Source organism: Phasianus colchicus, chromosome 9 (genome assembly GCF_987193195.1).
Source record: "Phasianus colchicus chromosome 9, bPhaCol1.hap1.1, whole genome shotgun sequence".
In the NCBI taxonomy this organism is placed as follows: domain Eukaryota; kingdom Metazoa; phylum Chordata; class Aves; order Galliformes; family Phasianidae; genus Phasianus; species Phasianus colchicus.
This window is the reverse complement of record NC_143444.1, coordinates 28,210,020-28,234,459: the sequence shown is the minus strand read 5'-3', so window position 1 is coordinate 28,234,459 and position 24,440 is coordinate 28,210,020.

Sequence of the window (24,440 nt, the reverse complement as noted above, 5' to 3'; positions counted from 1 at the left end):
CACAATTGCAAGTATCTATGTATGGAATGATGGTGAATACCCACGCTGCTGGGTCCTGTGCCAGTTAGCTGAGGCATAGCATGGTGAGTCCAGCTCATCCACACACTTCATCGTCTCAGCCCTTTCCCTCTAATAAGGGGTTGTGATTTAGTAGTGTAGTTTGGTCTCCATTTATAAACAGAACACATTGCAATGTGAAAATCTGGTTGTAATCTTCCTGTGCGATTTCTAGGGGCACAGCACTTCAGCATTAAGCAAAGGGAATGGGATAAATATTTCTGTTGGGTCATGTCCTTCTGTTAAACACCACTGAGAGAGGCAGCTCAGTGGTGTCTTCGTGCTCCTGGTGGCACTGTGCTGGGGAGGACCTGAGCTCTGCTGCTTTGGGGTCAGTGGCAGCATCACTGCATCCGAGTTTCAACAAAAGGACCTGCAGACTGTTTTGCCACTCCACACAGAGCAGCTGCTATCTGCATTGCAAAAGATCCTGCTCCACACTGTTACTTCTATTAATTTCGTTTAAAAAAACAAAACAAAAACCTCAACGAAGAAAACAAACTTGACAGTTCTTTTCAACATCTGTAGCATCTACATCCCCGATTCCTCTCTCATTGCCACTGTTCATCTAACTGTGTACTCGGAGTCACGGGTTATCAGATACCTTCACCATGTCACTGCTGGCCTTCACATGCACTGCTTCCAAAGATGATGCCATGAGGATGCTCAGGCTTAATGCTGGACATGTTACAAGGGGACCAAAATGCTTCCCATGTGAATGACCACTGCATCAGCAGAGTATGTGCTAGAAGACACATTTCAGAGCAACAGCTTTAGTTCAGGAGATAACAGGGGAGCAGCTTCCATCTGCAAAACACAGTGTAATCCATCTGCTCTCTTTGACATCTCTTTGCTGCCTTTTGCAAAACTTATTTCCCAGTGTCTCTGTGCTTTCCAAATACACTGTGACTCATGTTCTTCCCAGGTACAACAAAGCTGTGAATTCCATTCAGACATTATAGCAGTTCTCCTATTTTGATGGTTTCCCACTTCAGTAGCTTTAGCAGGGTTTAATGAATGGAGTTCTTGGTGGGAAGAGTAAAACAGATGTTTTGTTTTGTTTTCCTTTTCCAGCAAACAATGAAGTTATTTCTGCAGAATAACACAAGAAGAGTGCAAGATCCTGCCAAATCTCAGAGCACTAACCTGTGGCCTTAGCAGAGTGTGCTTTCCATTTAACCCACTAGCAGCCAGAAAAATTAATATTTAGAGGAAACATGACTAAAACTGGCAGATGTGATGAACGAGACAGATCTTTTAAAATGGATTCACCTTTTCCCAACTTTAGCATACGTGGAGATGCCTGCATGGTGGACAGCCAACTTGGTGTCCCTCATGAGTCAGTGAAGAGGAAAAGTTGTATTTAAGTGTGAAGGCCACAGCAGGGTGAGGTAGTTGAGGTTCTTTAGGAGTCTGCTTCTCTTTGCTCACTCTAAGGGTGCCTATTTTGACATCAGAGCAAACACTGGGTCAGGTGAAACATGCTGTTTTCAGGTAGGTTGTGTGCTGAAAAAAATTTTCTGCCTGATCAACCCAGATTTGGCTGGAGCAAAGCATGCCAACTCTTCCAAACCATGGGGAATGACACAAGAGCGTAGTGGTATCTCTCCATGATGAGTGGGGTGATAACATAAAACATGACAAAAAGAACAAAAAGAACAATGTCTGAGCTTTGGTAGGAAAGAAATATAATAAAGCTCAATAAGTCATTGCCTTTCTTGGTAAAGTACCGTGTGCAACTATAAATTGTCTGTGTGATTATACAGGTGACAGAAGATGTATTGGTCTCTGATCGCCAAACTGATTTAATGCATGAATCTGTAACAACATTGTTTGTTTAAATTTATGACACCGGGCTGGAATGAAGCCTCTCAGATGTTTAAGATGTGATTTTACTTGCTGTAAGTACGCTCCTTTGTTCTATGCCTGCACTCCTTCACTACCAAACCCTCCAAATAGGTCTAAACCAAAGAAATTTGAGTTAGAATCAGGGTTTCCTAATCTAATTTTAAGCATCATTTTAATATCTCCTTGGAGGACCAAATGCTGATGATTTCTTCATTTTAACATCTTTGGTTTAACACGTAACAAATCTGAAATTACATTTCCTATCAGAGCAGTTGTAGCTGCTACATGGATATCAGGTGATGCTGAGAGAAAGAGAAGGGGCTTTGTTCTTTAGGAACACAAAGGGATACCGCAGTGCTGCAGAGAGGAAGTGGCCACCCCATAAAATGTCTGGACTCTCTTTGCCTTGCTGGCTTCCCTCTGCAAATGGAAGAAAGAGCCCTTCTTTGCAACTGGGCTCACCTTTCTTTTTCATCAGAAGAATGTACATGAAAATGCAGGGCTTACCACCAAGAATAGGTGCTCATTTAAGCTCTTTAAGTAAGCAGTCATTTCAGGTTTCCAAAGGCCCAGAGGCAGCTCAGCTTTACTCTTAGCAAAGGGCCACTTTTTCAAGCAAAATTGCTTCAAATCCTCTTCTTAACCACCATTTATTTCAAAGCTTAAAAAGATAGGCAAGGCTTCTCGGATAAACCAAGCATCCAAATTATATTCCTTAGCAGGGAAGACCCTGATGTTGAATTATCTCTTGCCAAACAGCATTCAGTCTTGCAGGTCGTGGGCTAAATGAGCAAGGATTTCCATGGAAAATGACCTAGGAACCTTCTCTCCCTGAGCTTTCTGTAGCTGTCCATTGGAAGACGTACTGCTGGGAAAACACTACAAAAGCAGTTCCCAGGAATGCTCACTTTAATGCCTTGCTGAATGTGCTTACGTTCGTTTTAAGTTTCTCTTTCCAGTAACGAACATATTTACTGACAAGAACAATTATAGAAGCAACAAAAAAAAAGGGGGGGAGGGGGGAAGAAATTATATAATGCAAATATTCACATTGGAAACCTGGCACCAAAGGATATGTTCCTTTGATCACAGAATAAAGTTGTACTACTTTCTCCTGTAAATCTAATAGGTAATAAAGAGGGGATGGCATCCATTTCTTTGATGCTATTTGTATCTTATGAAGAGATCTTTAGGGGCAAGGGTAGGGTTGGACTAGATGGTCTTAGTGGTCTTTTCCAACTGTAATGACTCTATGATTCTACATATCAGCCATGCTCTGTGAGACCACCACAGCTGGAAATAAGCACACACAGGCAGCAGTGCATAGCTATGCTGAATGCAAAGTGGTGGGGGCTTTGATCCAAATGAAAGCTGGTTAATTAACACTGTACTATCTAATGCACCAGGAGAGTTCTGCCGCTACATAAGAACTCCTGCACTTGTCAGTATGTCTCTGCTGATTCAAATGGAAATATAGCTATTTGTGGTCATTTTGATTATTCACCTGAATAGGAAAGAAAATATCCCACTAAACCAACAAAAAAAAAAAGCCAGAAGTGCAATCCAATTACAACAATCATCACAAAGAATAAAACTTAAGACTTCAACGCCTCAGAAATACTCTTAAAAGTGATCCAGATTTATATATTTTTAATATGGACACAGTGGTGACCCCTCAAAAAAGTAAAAAATAATTACATTTGAACAGAGCTAGGGTATCAGAAAGTCTGTGCTGTCTGTGCACTGTATTTGCATTCCGATGTGTTTGTGTTCAATGGGTTGATGGTTGGACCTGATCTTAGTGGTCTTTCCAACCTTCATGATTCTATGGTTCTATGAACTCATTGATAGGAAGCACATCAGCTGTTCAGCACCAGAAGTGGCCCAGATCTTAGTGCCAAGCCCCAAGTTATGGGCTCTGGCATCAGGCTTCTTGGCTTTATGCGAACAGATGGTGATGGAGGAGAGCAGTGGTTGAGAGGCAAGATTAGTAACTATTCCGTAGAGCAATTTAAGTCCTCTTCCTTTTCCTATTTCAAAAGTGATTATCTTAGGTGCAACAAAGTGAAAAGAGGTTAAATCCATTCATTTCAAAGGACACTTTTGCAAAGATTATGAAGAATTCATAACAGCAATTTACAAGCTCCACTTCTTACTTATAGCCAACTATTTTTGTGTAGGATTCATATATTGGGATTTTTTCAAGTGCTTTATTCTAAGCTACAGAGAGGAAAATAATCTTTTAGATTAATAGACTTCCTCTTCAAATATTTATGCCTGACCTGAAAATCTGCCAGCATTTTCTCCTGTAACAGATGATCAGCTACCGTTCTTTAGTTCTTACCTTATCTTTCTGCTGAGCCGGGGGCAGAAGAGGTGGTGGTGTGCAGTGGTTTGTCATTCTGCAGCAGCAAAAGGCCAAACTAAAGGGAAAGGAAAATACTGTTGTGCCAAATTGAAGGTATTCACTGCCCACCTTCCATTTCCCAAGCCCAACAGCTCAGGGTGCAACTGTTCTCCTGCTATTCCCTGTCCAGAACCTCCCAGCTTCTGAGCTAGCAGCAATGGGAAAATCGTAGAACTGGTTTCCCAGTTTTTTTTTCCCCTTTTTACTGTAGAGCTGGTAATTCTGAGGAATCTTAGGCTTTAACCTTTTCACCTCCATCAGATGGTTTTTAACCACTTTACAATGCTCTCAGAATGCAAAAGACACAATCCTGAATAGGAAATTGTGCATGATCCCGATGTTTGCTCCAAAGGGAACTCCATAGCAATGCAGAAAGCCTGTGCGTCTTTTTAGCACTGCTGAATTTCCTCAGATTTCCTCAAGATTACCTGAGACTCCAGCAGTCTTTTACCTCCCCCATCTCCTCCACAATGTTGTGTTTTCCTCCAGAGTTTGGGGTTTTGCGGCAGCGAAGTCTTCAGAAGCAGAGTTGGTTTCCCTCAAAGAAACCAACAGCCCAGAGGCTGATGGGGATGGCTATATTTCTTTTCAACATTTGGGTAAACTCTGATTCAACTTATTATTTTTTTTTTTTTTAGCATTTTTACAATGCAATTATTTGGAAAACAGAACAACGTATAGTACCAAGAACATTTGAAAACAGAGATTGAGCAATAAGAACATTATAGGACTTGATTTCAAAGGAATGCATGCAGCAATTATTCCAGGCTGCATTAAATTACAAAAATTGAGAAAAGCTGTGACCTAGATATTTCTTCTCCTGAAATATTTTTCATTTCAAGAGCCTCTTTTCCTTTTTTTTTTTTTTTTTTTTCATGGCCCATTTTGTAATGAAAGGAGCATTATTTTGTTGGTAAGGTTTTTATCTTCCCAAACCCATTATGCTATATTAACAGGTTGCAGGGGATAGCTAAACACAACAGAGACATACGCAGTCCCAACAGAGCAGACCAACCAATTTTGAAACAAAGATACTGTGCAAACCACTGGAAGTTATACAAAACAGACAGGAGAACTATTTAAGAGAGGAAACCTGATACGAATCCAGGGCTGGAATTGAAAGGCTGAAAAGCTCAAAGAGCAAAACTCGAGTATAAAATGTTATCTGTGCAGGAGGGGATTAGTTGTGAGCTGAATTATATTAAAACACAACCTATGTTAAGGAAAAGTTAGGATACACATCTTTTATTCAGAGGAAAAATAGAAAAATACAGCTACTTTGCATGGATTCAGTACTAGAAAAGTAGCACTGTAAACAACATATAGAAGAATAGCTTCACATTGAGTGCAATGAATGGACTTCCTCGTGTAATTGAATGCTTCAGGACAGGAGAAAGGACAGGCAGAATTTAGGATCCTGCCAGGAGTGCTCAGAACAGTGTGTAAACTGAATGAAAAATACCAAACGCGAGGACGTAGTAATTGGAATAATTGCTCTGATTCAGAGTCATGATGGGATGGGAAGACATCATGGTAATCTATTATTTTAATCTGCTCCCAAATAGTGTTTACCAACACGGGCCACAAGTTCCTCTGTGGAAGCATTGCAGGGTTAATGGCTGCTGCCTTGAGGATTTCAATAAATTATTATTTACCAAAATGTTACTACAATAACCTCAAATACTACTCCGCACACAACCTGCTTTATCTGAACTGATTTATCCCTTGTCATTAATAGTTCTCTTCCAACTTCTCCTGCATCCTGTTAGAAAATGTTTGCAAATGTTTAATTGCATCGTCATGGGTCAAAAGCAATTTTCCTTGGGATTTTATTACCCCTTTGAAGTATCAGCCTGAAGAAACACGGCTCTTCACATCACACTCAACCAGACCAGGGTCCAGCAGAAATACTTGTGTGCATTTTAGATGAAGACGTTCAGATGGGCCCCGATAGAGGCTTCGAGGTGGGCCACCAGGGCTCCCCTTCCAGAGTTAGATGTGACCTTGGCCATTACCTCAGTGAACTCAGGGCATGAGCTCACTGCAGATTCCACCCTGCCCATCTCTGAGGTACACATGGAGGAGCGAGCTGCTCAAAAACTAATTCCCAAAATTATGGGAAGGATGAGAAGGATGCTGCTGATGGAACCCTAATATTTCTAAGACTTATCAGCCTTGTGCCCAGTGGTGGGAGGGCATCTGAGTGCCATGGAGATGCATGTGGGTATGACATGCTGGGCTCAGACAGAATGTGGCAACGTCACTGCGTGGCAAATGGGAATCTGTTGCAACTTTCACTGAAGGGAAAACCAACCTGACTATGGAGTCCATTTCCTGAGATCAGAAGATCTGAGTCCTGAGCCCCCAGCTTCCCCAGAGACTGACAGGAATAGGTAGGAAATGTTTTCCTACATCCTGAATAATCACTTTGCCCACTCAAAATAGATTTTCAATACAAATATGTCCTACATGGGCTGAAAGTACTTACATTTGAAAGAGCTATTCATGTCTATTAAGTCAGACAAATGATTGAAATTTAACATTAAAAGCGCAGCTCCACACCTTGTACCATTTATTGACAGGAAATTAGGAACAATTAGATCTCTGTAAAGCACAGCAAAACCATGATTGCCAAAGGTCAGACTTCAGGAAAACCCTGCAGAAAGCTCAACAGCAGAATGTCTGTCCAGGTACGTTTCTTTCCACTTATTTTATACACATGGTTTCAGCAACAATCAGGTAAAATGGACAAAACCAGATTTCCCCCACCAGCTGTAATAAATTCGATCCATTTTTCTCCCCTGCTGCTATAAACAAGCAGAAACGTTGCACAGAGCAGACACTCTCTGGTCTTTTACGGGCATTATTGTGCTCTGGAACGGAAAGAGGACTGGCAAAGATTGCTTGCAAGTACAGGAATGAAAGCAGGAGAATTAATTTTCCGCAAGTTGCTATGTGTATTTCTTGAGTTTTAATATGTGTGCATACAGAAAGCTCACAATGAAACACCTTTTGTAAATATTGTAAGCCTTTGCCTGGAATTCTGGCAATGAGCTGCCAGCAGATAAACTTTTGCTGTTACTTTATGTAAATGGATAGCCTTGAAAACACACACACACACCCAACACAGTAAAAATTCACAATTCCTCTTTCAAAACAATTTCTGAATTTCTGATTTCTAATAAGTTTATGCACGTTAGGTTAAAAATAAAGATTTTTTTTTCCTAAACGTTATACCCAACTCAGTCCAATTTTGAATAATTTTTAGTTTGGGTTCTGAGGATTTTCAGCTCTCAAACACATACTGACATTGAGAAGATTAGATAAGCAGATAGATAGGTAGATTAGATAAGTAGACAGATAGATGATAGATAGATAGATAGATTCAGTTTTTCCCTCTAACCTCCAGTTCTGGCTATCACTTGAGCCAAACAACACACACCAAAGCATAGAGGAACATTCTCCTGATACTCCCAGCTGTGGGCTGAAGAAATTGTGCCTGAAATTGTGTGAGAAAATGTTGAGACAAATGAGCTTTGGCTAGCTCAGCTGTGAATGTCTGGATGCTTATTTAAAGTGAAGCGACCCCAAACTGCAAAGCACTGGATGTTCACTCGTCACTAATTTTTAATAGTCACTCTGAGACAGGGTGAAATAGCCAAGAAAGGGTTATGGGTTCCTTGTTTGCACTGAGAATTTAAGACGGGAAAGGGGAAAGGAACGGTCTCTGGTGTTTGTAGGCCATGCAGGTTGGAGAAATTGCTTTTCTTTGGTGTCATGCTGGAGTTTTGATAACTGGACAATAGACTGTGCCCAAAGGGAGAGAGTAGTGGCAGCTGTCATGGTGGGTTGGTGTCTTCGTAGGCAACTCAATGTCCACCACTGTGGTCTGGCCCTGCTCCTTCTCCATCCATGGAGAACTGGTGCCCTATGGAGGAGGAGGTTGAATAAGAAATCCCTCCATCTCCAATGGCTGAGACAGGACAATCCCACTCCATCTCCTCTGCCACTCCTTTGTCCCCAAGGTGTTTCCTCCTCTACATGCTGGACCACCTTCATGCAGCCATGAGCAGAGCTGAAGGGGCAGATAACAGCCTTTGAGCAGCTCTCTAGGAAAAGCTGATTTGGGGGGTGATGGAGGGTGAGCGTGATGGAGGAGGACAAAGAAAATTTGTGGTCTGGGAAGTCAGGGAACCTTTTCTGATTCTGGTCCTTTAGCCAAGTGCAGCTGAGATAAGTATGTCCTTTTACAAGCAATTATTTTAAAGTGTGCCCAGAGGACACAATAGTCAGCCTTTATTGGATATGTAATACACACTGTGACAGTATATGGTGCTATTGCAGGCCAAAATTACAATTCTGGGACCTTTCAGCCTGCAGCTGCTCAGTAAAACAAAGGAAATACCCCCAAAAGAAAGAAAAAGGGAGGAGGGTTAATAAGCTTTTAAGCAAAATTCAAAACATAGATTATATAACTTCCTTCATTTCAGAGCTTTTCTGTGCCTTTAGGGGCATCTGGGGGAAATATGAAAGAACATCTTCCCTAGAGTTTTCCGTGGTGAGAGCAGGGGAAAGCAACCCCCACCTGTGAATGATCCAAGGTGGGGAAAGTGGGAGGGAGTTCCCAGAGGGACCAGGGCTGGTGGTTGCCTTTGCCCTTGATTAGTAATACCAGGACTGCAGCATCTCTGTCCATTCCTGTGGGTAGATCTCCAGACACAGATCTCCAGAGCCACAAATTAATCTTACACATTCATTACCACGTAGTTGGCCACGGAGCCACAGGAGAAGCATCTGGCAGCCTAAGCCTCTTACTCACTGGGGCAGATGAAGGTTGTCTTTTGGGAAAGGTTTGCAGCCAGTCCTGGAAGTCAAGTGGAACAAGACAGTGCTCTGGGAATAGAGAGAGGCAGCTAAGGACACAAGCTGTGGGAGATCTGTCCCACCACAGGAACCACAGAGCAGATTTGCTCTTTCATGGTGCTTATTTCCTTCATGCCATTGACCTTAACCTGTTTAGGAACTGACATATTGTTCTGAGCTCTAAATCATTTCCCATGAATAACTTTTTTGTTAGTTCACTTTCTGCTCAAAAAGTTATTTTGGTTTTGTTGTTATATTCCAGAAATGAGGCTAAGTGTTTCCCATCTAGAACAGAGAGCATGTAGATGTTGGCAGGGTAACCTCAAGACAATTTAGGATCTGAACGAGCACTCCTGCAACCAGAGCTATTGACACAATGGGCCACCAGAGTGTGTGACAGAGATCTCAGATAAGGCATACAAAATCTAACAAGAAAAACAGTGAAGCACAGAGGGGGGATTGTTAGGCACCCTTGGATGCTCTGGGCATGCTCCTTTGCAACTTGCACGATCTGTAGTCTTAATACAGCCTCAAGAAGCAATATCACTGTCAACTACCATCCAAGTTTAACACAAACTCTCTTTGGCTCCCTGGTTCTAGCAATTTTATCAACATTTGATCTCTTTGACATCAGAGCTGGCTTCATTTTCTACATGATTTTGTCTAGACTCGATGTTTACCTCAGACTTACCCAGACTGGCACCATTTGCTTGGCAACCTTTTTGTGTGTACACGTGCATGCTCATTGCAGCTTTATTTACGCAGTTTCCCACTGAGTTTGTAACCAAAAATAAGCACAGCATTAAATGTGAGCAATACCCAGGCGGACACTAAATGCATTTTATAGGGTTTGCCTCTGAAGTAAAGGATATGAACTTAATGTCAGTCATTTACAAAGTCCCCAAATCAAATCCAGATCATCAGACAAAAGTGATTGTTTGGGTGAGCTAAATTTCTTCTGCTTTTCACCATTGGAACAATTACCAAAACCTCAGTCATGTTCAATATGTAAAATGGTAGCAAAACCCAAGCCTCAAAGAAAATGCCAAGACAAGGTTTTCTATATACACATATTCTAGCCCAGGGCTAGCCAGAGTCATGAAGAGCTGCAGAGTTCAGTGGCCTTTGGATAAAAGCTATAATGGTGGAGGACTTCCATAGTTCATGATAACTGGAAGCTGTTCTTCCATCTAGGAATCAGCACCTAAAGTTTAGTTTCTTCTTCAAATGCTGAGGAAATGTCATTTTTAATGAGAGAATATATAGAGTCATGGGTTTGAATGCCAGAAAGCATTGTTACAAGTGCCCAGCTACCCTCCTACAAAAGTCCTGACTAATATTAATTCCAAGGGCATCCATGACTTCAGGTATTTGTCTTCCTCTATCATCACTCTTTCTTTGTCCTGAGCAAAAAGAACAAAAAATTCATCATAACCATAAAACCAATATTTGGTCAACATCATTACCCAGATCTTTAAAAGAAGAACAACATGAACATTTAAGGTATGACTAAAGCTCAGCCAGAGATCAAAAGAGTTCGTGGGAAATTGCAATGTTTGCTTTCGCCCAAAAGCTCCCAAAACTTCATATTTTGTTCTCATTTGTGTTAATGCTAATTGCTCTAATCAAGTTAACTATCAAGATATTGTGTAGTCCTGGATTTTTCTTTCTTTTCAAGTGTCTCTTACTGGTCATGTTCCTACATCAGGCTCATGTTGGTTGATGCTTGGCTGTTCACTGTTCAAAATGAGACTTCACACAAAGGACTACAATGAAAGTTTTTTCGAGGCAGAAAGGAACAGCACAGAGAAGAGAGGCAAGAAGGTTTTCTGCTGCATTCTGTATTGCTTTGAATTGATTTTGCTCTCAAGAGACAGGAAAGATATAGAATACTTTGATTTATTTAGCAAAACAATTGTTTTCGATGGGCTTCTGAAACCATACCATATGCTTAAAAAGACAGGGCTTGCAGCAGCTCCCCATCATTTGGAAGAAGCTGCTCTGTAGAGGTTCTGTTGATTTTCTCAGATTCATTTGTCCTTCTGTCCATCAGATCCACGTGACCTCCCCGGCTGATGGCAGATCTCCAGCAAGACAGCTTGAATGGCACACACAAGTAACGTGTGTATTCCTGGCTGCAGAAAAGCAGCTCCTGAGCCAATATAATAAGTACAAAACACAGCTGAGCTGATACGGAACAACGTGTGGATGTCAATTTTCAGCCAACAGTGAGGTGTTGGGACACAATTGTTTGGCAAGGCCTTTGCCCTTTATGTGTCCAAAACGGCGTGTCAGTGCCTTTGTACATGGAACGGCGCTGGAAGAATTCCTTGTTGCTTTACGTTAGCTCCAAAAAACTGCTAAACCTTCAGAAATTAGAAGTGAATCGCAGGCCATTCCTATTGCAAAATCTCAAGTGATAACCCTTGATCATTCAAATCTTCTATTTCACATGTAATCTCATCTTACGAGCTGTGGTGTGATATTCCACTTACATCTATGGAGTAAGAAGCGATGACTCACACCTTTTCCCAGTTGTTGCATGGACAGCCCTTCCTATGGAGCCCTGTGATATATATCTGATTATGATGATAAGAGGTTCATGGCTACGTTTTAGCTCATTGTGTAATTTCCAGACCATATTCTGGAAATGAAATAAGTAGAAATCCCAGCTTGTTCAGTTGGTCATAAAATGAAGCACGTTATGAGCATCAGTGGAAAACATACAGGCTAAGCTTGTTAGAAGAATAAACTTACAAACGTACAAAGGAAATTCAATGTCAAAATTAATGCTTAGGCCCTGGAGAAAACCTTGCTGGTGTCAAGATATGCAGAATAACTGAATACATTTACCCGGGTTCTTGCACAATCTTACATCTAATTAGAGAGGCCTGAGGCAGAGCGTGTCAGTGCAGAGATGGAAATGTGGGGCTGAGGATGGGCTGCTGACCTTCACACTGCTGCTGAGTGCATGGACATGTTTCTTCACCAGCATTAATAAAGACCTAAAAGGAGGTTGGAAAATATATTTTTTTTTCTGTAGAATCAGATGGGAAGCAGGTATGGTTGACAAGTGATTCTGCAATGGAAACCTGACAGCTGTTGCACACAGAAACCCCTTTCTATTCAATTGGCAGCTAATTTGAGGGAACAGAGGGGGTAAGGGGAAATGAGGAAACATGGTAGATTAAGCATTATGATTCCAGGAATGGCTATTCCCAGGTTGTCTATTTTAAGCTAGCCAGACTTCTCAGGAAGCCTTGACAGTTTCCAAAACCTTGTGAGCAGCCATTGCACAAAGCAAAGCATGGTGTCATTCTCATCCCACCATGCTGCCAGACAAGCTCTTCCAGAAACCTCCTTCTGAAATTCCTTAGACAGAAAAATGACAGGTTTTCTTGAACCATGCCACGGCGTTTGGACAACAACAGTCATCAGAATGATCTCCTGAGCAATGAGTTTCATGAGCTAATTATAAGATGCCTGAGGAGTTATTTCCTGGTATTCTTTCACTTTCCAACAGCTGTTGATGTTATTGTTTAACTCATTATTAGTTTCAAGCATGCAGCATCAATGGGCTGCCTGGCCTCTGCTTGGATGGAAGCACTTTTCCCCCTTGGGAGTTTTCAGTGTTCGTCTGTCTCAGGCAAGAAAAGTGGATAGCTGTGATTTTAGCACCCTGTAACACTGGATTACAGCAAAATCCAAAACACTGGAATACAGCAAAAGTGTAAATAAAGGAAAAGTGAAACGGAGAGTATTTCCCACAAGGAGCTCCTCACGTGGACAGTCAGCAGGATGGTCACTTATGCGTAAAAGAAGTTCCGGTAAAATAATCACACTCCCCAAACTTCCTGGGCTCTAATTCATCCCGTTCAATGTGATTAGCATTTGAGTCATTCAAAAAGCAAGACGTTCTCTGCGTTGTAAGGGGCTTATTCACAAAGTCAGCTAAAAGTGATAGATACTGCACTAATTCAATCCAGAGAGGGAGGGGAAAAGGAGTTATGAAAACTTGGCTTGGGCCAGAGAGCAGAGAAGAAGTTGAAGGAAGAGCGGCATTTTTGAGGGAAAGGCAAATTGAAGGAATGTAGTTTTGAAATTCCTGTCTTTCCTGCCTCCCTTGCAAGCAGGAGAATCTAACGTCTGCTGGCTACGCAGGGAACAAAGCAGAGCTTGAAGTTAAAGCTTCACTGCTCCATGTCTCAGCCTGAGCTTCACCTCTCGTGTTACACCAAAAAGTTTTCAGTTTGCTCAAAGACTGAGTTTGGTTTGGTTAAAAAAAAAAAAAGGGCTCTGAAGAAGCACAGGGTCATTGCTGGCACTCAGCACTGTGCCACTGGGATGTCAGAGGACTCAGCTGAGCGCTGAGCATCTCCTCACTGTGCTCATGGGAAAGGCACAGCTCTGCACGCCGGCTCTCACAGCACTGAGCTAAACCACCTGCTGGCCTCGCTCCCTGATGCAATCCCTCTTCCCAAATATGTGCATCCTGTGCCTAGTGAGTTACAGATGGAGATGGGCTTCCCCAGCTGATGAGAGGACACAGCCTGTGAGCAGCCATCGCTACAGAGAAGTAGGATGGCAGGAGGAGATGCCATCCATCCTGCACGAGTTCTGCTGAGCCACGCAGCTCCGCACCAAATCCCACATCAAACTTCTAGAAAGCCTCAAGCAATTAGCAGCATGAAGTTAATCGTACGTCAAACTTTCACGGCGTATATCCAAACTGTAAATGAATATCTGTCGGAACTTTATTTAGAGAAGCAAAATGCTGGAGGAAGATTTGTTTTTGATAAATGAACTGACATATTTGTTTACTTATCTCCCTCCCTGAGAACTTTCAGCATTCAGTATCCCAGCCTGAGCTCAGCACCACTCCAGTTACATCCCATTTGCTGCTCGTTTCTTCCAAGTTTTCTATCCAGGACAAGAAAATGGACAACCTGGTTAAAATGCCATCAGAAACATCTTTATTAAGACACTCTGAGAGCATCTGGCTGTGCACAAGACCAAGCGTGGCACTCACAAATGCACTTTGTGTCTTTTGTTGTAAAGGTCCGACTCCTTTTCCTGAAGCTGTTAAGTATCACCTTTTGAGCTTAATTAAATGAGACAGAAGCAAAAATCAAGAGGCCTCCACTTTGGAGACAGCCGTGACGCTCGCTGATTTTTAACCACAAAACATGGGCCTCTTTTCTTTCCTCTCTCTTTTTTTTTTTTTTTAAAGTTCTTAACATTACCTTTGCAATTTCTTTTCTCCCAAAGTAGCTGAAGTTCCCAGAGCCTGAGAAGCCACAGCATCCCCATCAATACGTTGAGGCCCCCTCCTTCTTTCAAAACAAAACTCTGTATCTCTAGGGAATTAAACTCCTCTCATTTGTCACCTGCCTCTCACTTGACCTACCTTGCCCTGAGATAAGAAATGCATGCCATCAATAACTATAGTCTACTATATGAACACCTATTACTAGATTTAAGGATGAGGGAGGCTATAATAAGTGCTGTCACCTTATGCCTAACTCAAGCATAAATAAAGCTTGTCTTCTCCTCATCTTCTGGCACGAATCTGGTCCTGAATGAGTTTCTCCATCAGGTCCCTGTAAGGATCTACGAGGAAGGAACCCAATCATGGCTTCTACTGATGAAGAATCCCATTTCCCACCTCCAAATGAAATATTTTTAAGGTATTTTATTGTGTTTCTAACACAGATTTTTCAAGACACTGTATCTTGTTGTATCACTTCAATGTGCAATGAAGATCCCATTACCAAATTCTTTTTCTCCAAATTCCAAGTGGATTGGACAAGACCATGTTATGTCAAACCTAAGCTTATTGATCAATCTATAATTGACACCGAAGAAAAAAGCAACACGTCATGTTTGCCTGCTCATTTATCCCCAGCAATATTCAATCCAAAATCAAATGATGATGCTGTAGCGACCTGGAGAACAGAAATTTTCCTGGTTCAAAGAATCACTATTTCATTAACTCTGAAACTAACACAAAATAAAAAGTTCCTTGGATGTTCTCTGACACTCAAGCTGCATTTTCTTACACTCGGTGGGAGCCCTTCCGCCCCCATTAGTGGGCATTTTATCAAGTTTCAAGTGAAGCTGGACTCAAATCTCCAAATCCACAATGGTTTGAACTTTACAGCTTATGTAAGAGAAAAGCAGCCAAACAAACAAACAAATCAAACCAAACCAAACCAAACTAATAAGTGTATGGAAAAGAAACAGGAAAGTAAGATTTCCCCAAACAGCATTCACAGATAATAATGTAATACTGTGATTGCTTTCATTTTTTAACGTATTTCCATGACAAAACAAAGGAAAATGTATGATTTATCCAACAAGGCAGTTTCCATCACAGGAAGATTTTTTTTTTTTTTTTTTTTCCCATCCTTTCTAAGATGACTGCCCTCTGCTAAAAAGACATTAGCAGGAAGACAGAATCCCAAACAGAAGAGGTGGGTGTAAGGACACATAAGGTTGTAAGGAAGTGAAACGATTCCTTCTGGTTGAGATGGTCTGAAAGTGCTCAGAGATTGCCAAATCTGAAGTCCCACTGGGGCTGATTGAAAGAGGCTGTTGACTCATTAGGCTGAAATGACAATGCCAAATATCCATCCTTAGTGGAATTTGTCATACCTGATGAGATCAGATTGTTTTGGCTTTTTTTTTTTTTTCCAGGCGAGGAGTGGAGAGGTTTCTTTTTTTGGAGGAATTTCCACCCTAGAAGTAGGGCCAGTTAGCCAAGCCCTTGGCCATCAAGCAAAGCCAAGCTCACCCTGCTCATGTCCCACTCACTGGAAAGTGGCAGCAAGCCTTGGTCAATGGGAGATTAAAAAGTGATTTGAAGTGAAGGAAGGACCACCCTTGATGCGGTGCTTCAAGTTAAACTAAAGAAGAAATATCTGCTATAAACAACATAATATATGTGAACTTCACTTGGACTTAAAACCAGGCTTCGGAAAATACTAGTGGGAGAAGAAACACCAACAAATCAAATGTGGCAGAGGATAAAGGCAGATTTCAGAGAGCTGTGACCAAAAAGGCAGGCTCTCATGGAAAGCCAGACAGAGCACGGCTGTCCATGAGCTCACGTGTAACGTTTGAAAAGCCAAATAAGACCATGAAATTCACACAGGGCCATCAGAAATGGAAGATGTATTACATTCAGAGAAGCACGTTCCCCCAGCAAGACCAAAAAAGCCCTTAAGATTATCATGCAGGTTGGTCCAGACTCCCTGGCAGGATTTTCATAGAGCAGCAGGAGTGATGGAGTGGTGCTCTGATAAATCACAAACAACTGCTGCACTGCTGGATGCTGAGGAATGAGGTTCATCAGGGATCAGTCAGCATCCGTCTGGGACAGAAAGATGTTGAGATGTGAGGTTGTGACATCTTGAGTCTGACCAAGACTTTTCAGTGCAAAGTTTGACATTGGCAGTGAGCTCTGCATGGGGTTAGATAGAGGAAAGCTGCTGGGAATTGTGCTCTTGAAGGAGATTTCCTTTGGGGAAACTGGGGAAATCATTCTACTATCTTGGTGGAGCTCAGTTATTTCTGGACAGGCTTCCTTGCTAGCTGCTATTTCTGACCCACTTTCAGTTAAGACATAGAAAATAGTCTTCGATTGAGTGACCACAACTTTGAGTGTGACTAAGGCTTCAATATGAAAAAGGAAATGGAATTATAGGAGCCAGAGGGACTCAAAGACTCAATGACTGCCGCAGTGAGGGAGGCTGGAATTTCTGTCGAGGAGCAACACCAAAAACACCTTCAAATACATATTTCTGAGAAGGACTCCTCATTGGTTTACATTACATTACATTACATAGTAGGAGTCTCGCCATACGTTCAATGGGACACAAGAGCAATGAAGGAAGCATCTCTGAGGCTGGGGAGAGGAGAGGTAAAAGGAGAACTGTCAAATTACCCTATCTAGACTTTTATTTTTAATGTGGAAAAATGCCTCAGATGTTTTCCAGCCACAAACATTTAGACCATGGAGAAGGAAAAAAGGTTGCGGTGCAGTAAAAAAGGAAGAAAAATAGGAGAACCAAGGATTGCTCCAAGCAGCATCGCAGCCAGTGTTCAGCAACGATCTGTTGCAGGGCATGGGGTCAAGGCAGGACTGAAGGTGGAAATGGTGGAGCTGGGAGAAAATTGCAGCCATAGATTCATGGGGGGAAATCAGAGGGACTGAGAATTCACCATCCCGGGGTCTGAAAAGAATAGGCATAAGGAATTTCAAGTCAGAAGCACGGATTTGTAATATGTAGTAACTGCGTTTAGGGAAAGAAATAAGAGAAAAGAGCAATTTAGGCACCAGCAGACTGCTGAATCTGAACTGACAGCACGGGGAGCTTTCTAAAGCAGTTTTTCAAGAAAAATTAGACTTTGTGAATCAGGCTCTGCCTCTTCTCCTGTTTCTTCCAAGAAACGGGTCCCAGTTCTCTCCTGGCAGGACGTGAGTCACTCCGACCACCCTCAGTGAAAGTCTGCTGTGTCCGTGTGGGAAGCAGAAAGCCCCCAGCACACAGCATGGGTGTTGCTTTCCTGGGCATCGTTTGGGTAGCATACTTGGAGCTGCCACTCGTTTTTGGCAAATGACTAATAACGACTTGCAAAAGTTGCTACTGTGTTTTCCATCACAGCTGCTCTGGGGATATGTTTCTGGCACACAGAGCACTGCTACCATCATGACAAAAACAATTATGCTAGTAAAAAAAAAAAAAAAAAAGAGATAGAAGGTTATTGTCAGAGCAAGGGCAGGGAGAACTACTGGGATGGGTTGACTACAAAACAGCTTGAGAGAGGTGTTGCCTTATCACAACATCAGGAATTACGCAGACTCAGTTATGATGGGTGATAATCATGACAAAATCTGCTCTAGAGATGGCCTTGGGAGATGGAAACTGAGGGGAGAAATCAGCAGGGAGCAGGGAAGAAAAAAAGAAACAAAAATTAAGTTTCAAGCAATAGAACAAAAAGCTTCTGTATTAAACCACCAGACATTGGTGTAAATTACTACTGAGTGGGGAAAATAACTCCACGAAAACAAAGCAGAGACGGTCTTGCAGTGTGAACATATATAATACCAGCAGCACGGGGAGGATTAGGGCAGTGAAACAACCCAGAAATGGTGCCTGGACCTCATCCCAGGGCAGAGCAGACAGCTGGAACTGCAGCTCTGCACCCCACTTCTCACCATACAGCACCTTTCATAAACCCCCCTGAGCATCTCTATAAATCCCAGAGGTGTTTTATGCCCCTGTGTGCGTTGACTGCCAGAAACCTGCCCTCTTCTGCATGGAAAATGCAGGATCCTTTCAGATCCACAGCACCATTTTGTGTTGTGTATCAAAGTGCATTTATGGGACAACTTTGGCTGAGCCCCCTATAGACCTCCCACCCCTCCACGTCCCACAGCCAGAGCCTGCTCTCCTGAGTATCCCCATGCACTGAACAGGACAGACAATAAATAGCTGCAGGTTTAGGAAAGAGAAGATAGAGATTTTGTGATAGAGCAGCTAGAGAGTGAGACATAACTGCAATGTCAGAATGAATAACCTGCCTGGCTCGGGAGCATGGAAAATGCACTTAGGGCAGGACTTATGCAACACAGGAGATGTTTATCAGTCCTGTTTGTGAAGCTGTTTTTTTTTTTTTTTTTCTTCTGAAATTGGAACTGAGAGCTGAAGAGGGGAGCACTGGGGTGAGAGGGGCGAGCAAACAGGGGCTCCTCCTTTCTTGGGTTCTTATTTCAAAAGCGTGGCATGGACACAATGGTCCTGGAAACGATTTAGAAGGAGCCTGTGGTTTGCTCCCCTCAGATTATTTTCAAGGGAGATTCGGATATGACAATAGTGAGGGAAAAGGGGTAGACCCTCTCCCACCCCACAGCTCCGTGGTATTAACATCGATAGTCAGGGCTCAGCATGGGAGCAGGGCAACCAGCAACCAGCATGCCTCTGCCTCGCTCTGTGACATGGGATATTGCCTCAGCCTCCACTCTCTGCTCTCAGCAACACCTTAAAAAATGCCTTTTGCAGAGGACTGAAACCAATCCCAAATGCTGCTGCCTGTCTATGTGCAGAGGAGATGACAGCTGAAAAGTTCGAGTGAAATCAGGAACAGTTCCTAAGAAATACTCGTGGGTGGCAGGGTGATGTAACCCTTTAGGTAGCTCCCAGCATTTCTGAGCTCAGCCCTCCATTAACTTCTCATTTAAAAACCATTGCAACACACCATTGCTGTGTACTGGAATGGGCACTGCCCCACGGGCTGCCCCAGTGCACTGGAGGTGCTTGGAGTGCCCAGAGCCAGAACGACTCTGCTTGGAGAAATGACTCAGTGCCTGACCAGAGATGCATTCCAGAGCACGGGACAACAGCTGAAACCTTGAGTGGTCTTGCAACATCTGACTTTTTGGCAGGGTGAAGCAATCACCCACACAAAATGGTTTTCAACTCAGCTCAGCACAAGTCTGGCTTCAGAGCCCTACAGGAACCAGGAGCACAGTTGGCTGCTCCATGGTTTATGGAGGAATGAGATCCAGAGTAGAGTGGCCATGGGTGGATGGTCTCCTTCCACACCAACAGGACAGGAATCGTGGATACAGGAGGTGTGCATTTTTGGCATTTATGTTCAATTTGGTTGATTTTTTTCCTTTGCAAGGCTGGAAAGCATTAATGCTCCACGGAGTAAAGAAACAAAATGAAAAAGAGAAAGTGAGTATATGTACTTAGAGGGAAGGAAGGAAAATTTGGAAAAAAATTCCAAAATTTTTCAAGCAAAAACCTTTGGAGATACTGTGGTACATTTCTATTACTTGAAAGAGACATTAAAAATGAACATTTCAGCACTCAAAGCAGCTCACTCCTAGCAGGTGTTTTATGATGTCAGCGGAGCCAAGTGGAGAAAACATCTCGCCTGCACAGATGCAATTATCTCTTTGAACTGAAAACACAAACTTCAGAGAAAACAGTAAATCGCTTAACTTCCCAAATATTTAAGTTATTTTGAGCATTTGACCAGTAGGAGGGAGCAAAGCAGGGACAAAACTACTTGCGCAGTGCTTCCAAATGTACATATACTGTTCACGCTTTTCATAGCTGAATGGTTAACAACAAAGACAATTACATTCTTGCTACAGCTGATTAAACAGTTGATCCCACAGACCCCAGGCTTCTCAGACACGGTTGTTTGCTGCAAAGCATAACCAGCAAAACAAAAACAAGGCTGGAGCTGAGATGTTCATCCATCACGGCTCTGGTTCAGGACAGCAGCTCTAGCCAGAGCTGTGCATAAATAGAAAGTGCATCCTGTTTTTGGTAAAACTAATATGGTTTAACCAACATTCAGGAAGGCTGGGAGAATGGAGGTGTGTTTACTTTTGTAGCTGAACTAAGACTGAATCGTCCATTTGCCAGTTGTCACCACTGAGCCAAAGCCACCAAGCGCCACACACAGGGGATCCCTCTTTGGTTCATGGGTTAATGTCCCACTATTTGATCCGTGTTTTATCAGCTGTATCTATAAGACCCACTGGCCCAGCTGGGCAGCTGTAGTTGATGGTTCAAAGGTGCAGATGGCTCTGCACTGGGAAAAGCTCAGATTCCTGTTGAGCCTGTACCATAAACACATCACCCAAGAGTCTAGATCCCACCAGCAGCTCCTTCCCTGGAGAATCATGAGATGCTACAGTTTATTATCTGCCTTCTATAGGAATAAGTCACATAGTATTTTAATGATCTACCATCTCAGCAGGAATGGATTCATTCCTCGCTGACTTCTTGCGAATACCTCTCAAACTGTTTGACATTCTGCTTTGTTTATACTTTCTGGAAGCACTGAGTGTTGTCTTCTTAACAGGCCTTTGCAAGAAATGATTGCATTTGTATTGGCAAACCTTTTTTCAAGATATTACTAAATCTCCAGTTCTTTCCCTGTGGGATGACAAATGCTGGATAAATAATAAGAAAGCTGGCTTCTGACCACTTTTTGCAAAAGAGGAAAAAAATGTGCTTTACTATGTGGCATAATAGATAGTATTTCCACATAGTTAGACAGCAGCTCTTTCTGTGGAAAAGAAATACTGCAAGCCTTTCACATTTTAGCCCAAGTAAAGCATTCATTCCAAAACAGAAACTCTCAAAATGTTCTAGAAGTGAGTCCATATTTGATATTCAACATCCATCAATTGTTTTCTTTTCTTTTAAAAACAGCCATTCCGTTACACTTTCTGGTTGTTTTGAGTTTTTTTTCTTTTGTCTTACAGCAAATCTTAGACCTGAACACAGTTGACCTTTTCTGTTGCATTCCGTGGTGGGCACACTATAAAAAACGTTCCTCCATATTTCCATATTGATACAAAAAGGCTTCAGACACAGAAATATACAAACTAAAAGTATTGCAAATAGGTCTGCATTAAGGGTGCAATGCAAGCTTTCATTCCAAGCTATCGTCACACCCCTGGTGCAGTGGAGCTCTTTTGGTCTGTAAAACACTGTAGAAGACAAGCAGCATTGGCAGGGAGCTTACAGATCACATGGCCCTACTGTGTGACATGTCTAGGATTTACATCCGAGTGCTAATGGTCATCCATCACCTAAGGACATGTTCTGGTTTACCTGAAACCAAAGAGAAAGTCTCAGGTTCTACTGTCCTGGTGCTTCTCCATAGCTAAGTGCCTCTGAAGCTGTAGCTCCATTTTGTATTTAGTTAATGGAAACCAACTGGAAAGATTCCCACAGACTCCAAAAGGCCGTGCCCCTGTGTGTAATATACAAATGAAATAAACCACCCTGTTAAACCATCAGAGTTCATGGGCAGAGTCATTCCACAGCCCTAACCCCCTGTTTAGATGGTATTGCTCCTCCCTCAGAGAGGAACAGGAGGAATTAAACCCAGGACTGAAGACTGGGATGCCTTCAAACCAACTCCTCCAAGCACACAAAAAAGTCACAGTCTCAGCACGGGCCCCAAGGCTGGCTCAGAACAAGGCACCCTAATCCTGCAGCAGCTAAATCCTCCCCTTCCAACTCTAGGAGGATGTGGCTACATAGGTAGTAAGGAATTTGCAGGCAAGAAAAGGCTGCCTTACTCATTAGAGAACAAGGATGAGAGTGAACAAATAAGTGTACTCGGGAAGGCTGGATTTTGCTGCCTGGGTTACATCTCTGTACACTCATCCCAGTTCACAGCTAGAGAGCCCTGCAGCTCTTGGAACCTTCTGCTACAGCTTTCCATCCAAATACTCCACGTGGACTCACTTGTAAATGGCAAGAGATTAGAGAACTTCCAGTCGTCATCACTTATTCACGAAAAGTTTGGAAAAAAAGTCTTGCTTTTCTCAGAGAAAAAAAAAAAGATCAAATCTTGAGAGAAAGGGGGGAAAAAGAAATATGTTTATAGCGTGCATTACCTAGAAAAATAATTCATATGATGAATCTTTATCTTAAAAGCCCTGGACTAAAAACAAATAAATGAATCATTCAAATTATTGTGGAAACAGCCATGTTTCATGTTATTTATGTTTAATGTTCCTTTTAGGGTTAGGTTTTTGGGTTTTTTTTTCTTATAAAGAAAGGCAGTTTTCTTAGTATTGCCATGAATACCGATGTCAAACTCTATTTTAACAGTGCTCAGTGATGCATGAACATCCCAGAGGCAGAATTTTAAAAACACTATAACCATTTGTTAAAGGGTAACCCAGACAAGTTGTACAGTTTCTTCTTCTCCTGCAATCTTTATAACAACGGGACAAAATATGGTTTCATACGGATAGGTTCTGAGCCAAACCCTGCTAAAACTAACAGGAATCTTTTCATTGACTGCACTGTTCATTATCTGAACTTTGGAGCAGAACTATACCAGTCTTTCTTCAGTCTTTGTGGCTGAAATTATTGGTAAGATTGCAGGAAGTCAAAGTATTTATTAAAGAGGTCGTGGTTTTCCAACAGGAATGGTACATTGCAGTTGCCCTTTAGAGACCTTTCAGCTGATACCTTTTAAGTCATGGAGAAAAACGCATCTCAGACCTGAGCAATCCTCTGCCAGGCTGCAGATGGAGAACATGGCTGCTTGGAGGTAACTGGCTTTGTGGGAAATGAGAATAAAATTTCTCCTGTGATCATTTACAGATCTTGAGATTGGCAATCAGATGGTTGCATGGGCATGCAACATTGAGAAGAAATGCAAAGAGCAAAGAGATGTAAGAACAGAAGGAAAGCAGGAGATTATTCCTTCATCTTTGAATTAGGATGTAGCTGACCAAGCCTTCAGATAGCTCCAAAACACTCTGATACTCCTTCTCACTCATGTCTTCAGCTCCATATTTTTTTTACGAGAGTAAACTATGCCTTTAAAACAAGAGCATCACCATGAAGCCTGCTGTAAGCTTCTCACTTGACCTTCTCTATACTCTGAGAACAACATTCCTTTTTGTACCTGGTTTGGGTTTTGATGGAGTTATAGATTTCACTAATAAAATCATGAAATTCCTGTGCAGCTCTATTTAGGAAATCAGACTAATAAATACATACTCATTTTCTCAGCACTGTATGGAGCCCAATCACACCTTTCAGGAACAGCACGTTTCCCTTCATCAAGGCTGCAACCTCATTCTATCTCAAACAAGTTACCTGGGGAAATTTGGCTCCAGACATGTTCCCCCTCAATCCTGTACCATGGCAATTCCATCCTCATCACTGTACAATTAATTATCAAGGCAGAAATACTTCCCTTCGTTATTATACCTCTTCTTAACTTGCTTTTTTTTGTTTGTTTGCTACAAGAAACCAACAACTCATCCTGCTTGCCTCCTGCCCACTGCCCTGTGCACCAACTGCCCATCGTGCACAGAGGACGGATGGAGGTTACCTGCCAGAAAGGGACAGAGTTTCACCCTTATGTATTAAAGCACCTTTTCTTCAAGTGATTTCCCTCAAACCCTCATCTAATGCAATACCTGCACAAAAAAAAGAAAAAAAAGAAAAAAGAAAAAAAGCACGGTGCAGGTGGTTAATCCTGGGAAAAGAGAGGCTCTCTGTGTGGACCCAATGCGATGCTCAGTGGCACTGGTGGACTAACACCAGCCACAGTCCCAACCCCTCATTTCCTTGCACAGATTAAGCCGCTTCATTGAAGCAAACCCTTTGAGTGAACAGGTGCAGGCACAATTAGCCTCATTAGCCAGCTGTAAAATGAGTAGCGTGCTAAATTTCTCTCTTTGAGTGCATACCAGAGAGAT